Below are 2,608 nucleotides of genomic sequence, written 5' to 3' on the forward strand. Positions count from 1 at the left end.
AGGGGATTTTACAACTGTTGAAGTGGTTAGAGATCAATAGGTATTACAATGATCTGTTAATAACACTTAATGCTAATGTAGATCCATTTAGGCTCCTCTTTTCCTTCTTCACATTCACTTTGCAGGTATCTCTTCTCTCCTTTAGTCTGGCAAGAATCACGTATCACTTTCCTTGGATACACACTCACAACTTTTGCCAACAACCTCAGAAGGAAACCCAACATTGACCTTATAGGAAACATATAGGTCGGTAGCAAAAACCCTAAACCCTAAACCTGTTGGGTTAAGCAATTCAAATGGTTCAATCCTGACCGTTGAATCATGCTGCATTAAATGCAACAATCTTGAATTGATCTCAAGATATTCTCCATCGTCCATTATCCACCATTTTCATGGTGGTTGATAACCCATCACACGTTATCACCATTTGACAGACTTCGTACATTCCCGAGGTAGATAGGAATAGTCATCTTCATGCAAGATCCTTCACGCACACAAAGCTTACGTGGCAACACGATCTGTCCTTCATCATACTGCTAACTCATCACACAAAGATCATCGATTGAGTCACATAGACTTGAGGTACACCAACCGGAAACCCCGAAGTGGAAGCTACCTACCAACCGCTAGTCATACAATGCTTCCATGTGTCGGTTCCCATAACTACATGCCGGTTCACCTTAAACAAATATGCTGCTTCACTTTGGCATATAAACTGGTTCATATATATGCCGGTTCCTCTCTCTTCACTTATCACATGTACCAGTTCACACTATGTCCCATATTGACAACAATGACAACATACAATATCATTATGTCTTCATGTCGGTTTACATAATGCCAACAATCTCCCCCTTTGGCATTGATGGCAATATACAAAAGATATCTTCTCTACTTCACATCTTCTCCCCATTTGTTGCAGATATCTTTTTGCTTCACTCCTTCTCCCCCTTTGACAACAATGCCAAAGTGGAGGTACAATCATCACTGTTCCATCATGTTGCTCCCCCTGAGGAGTGGCATCCTTCAACACACCAATCAAACAAAACTTTGTCTTTCTAGTACCTGACTGATGTGGAACAATCACTTTTAGTTCACCTCCTGAAGGGGTAATACCCCTAATTCACCTCTCAAATGCACAAAAGTTGTCTTTGGGAGAGGCTTGGTGAATATGTCTGATAACTGTTCCTTACTGGACACATGCTCCAGTGCAATTTCTTTATTCTAAACCTTTTCCCTCAAGAAATGATACTTAAGCTCAAAATGCTTGGTTCTAGAATGTAAAATCGGATTCTTTGATATATTGATAGCACTTGTGTTATCACAGAATATACTTACCGGTTCAGATACAGGGATCTTGAAGCCTTCCAATACATGCTTTATCCAGATTGTCTGAGTGCAGTTCATGAAAGCTGCAACATACTCTGCTTCCACTGTAGACTGAGAGATACAACTCTGCTTTTTACTCATCCATGAGACCAGTCTACCACTGAGAAAGAATGCACCACCAGTTGTGCTCTTCCGATCATCCACATTACCAGCCCAATCGGCATTTGTGAACACTTTTAGATTGAAATTATTGTTGTATGGGTACCACAATCCATAGTCAATTGTTCCCTTCAGATACCTAAGAATCCACTTGACTGCAATCAAGTGAGATTCTCTTGGACTCTTCTAGAACCTTGTAGTGATGCCAACTGCATGTGCAATATCCGTTCTACTATGCACTACATAATGCAACTTACCAATCATTGACCGGTATTCCTTCTCATCAACTAGTGCGGAATCATCCTCCTTTGTCAATTTGCAACCGGTCACCATCGGTGTACCAACCGGTTTGTTGTCTTCCATGCCAAAAGTCTTCAACACCTCTTTGACATATTTGGACTAAGTGATGAAGATTCCATCTTCCATCTACTGGATCTGCAATCCAATGAAGAACTTAATCTCCCCTATGAGTGACATCTCAAACTCTTTCTTCATCTCATCAGCAAACTCATGACTCATCTTGTCATCTCCACCAAAGATGATTTCATCAACAAAAACTTCATAGATCAGAATCTGATCTCCTTCAGACTTCAAGTAGATATTGCTATCTTCACTTGTTCTCTCAAATCCAATCTTCACAAGATGGGAATGTAGGCACTCATACCATGCCCTAGGTGCTTGCTTTAGACCATATAATGCTTTATGTAGCCTACATACCATGTCATTGTCTTCAGATAGGGTAAACCCATCTGGTTGCTCAATATACACCTCCTCTTCAAGTACACCATTTAGGAATATAGATTTTACATCCATTTGATATACCTTGAATCTCTTAAAAGCTGCATATGCAAGAAGCATACAAACTCCTTCCAATCTGACTACAGGAGCAAAGGTTTCCCCATAGTCTTCACCTTCTTCTTGAGCATATCCTTTGCATACCAGTCTGGCTTTATTCCTAATCACTATGCCATCCTCATTCAACTTATTTCTGAACACCCATTTGGTGCCAATGACATTTTTATGCTCTGGTCTGGGTACTAAGGACCATGTACCATTTTTCTCTATCTGGTCAAGTTCTTCTTCCATTGCCTTGATCCAGTCTTCATCTTTATGAGCCTCT

The sequence above is a fragment of the Cryptomeria japonica genome, chromosome 7 (genome assembly GCF_030272615.1).
Source record: "Cryptomeria japonica chromosome 7, Sugi_1.0, whole genome shotgun sequence".
In the NCBI taxonomy this organism is placed as follows: domain Eukaryota; kingdom Viridiplantae; phylum Streptophyta; class Pinopsida; order Cupressales; family Cupressaceae; genus Cryptomeria; species Cryptomeria japonica.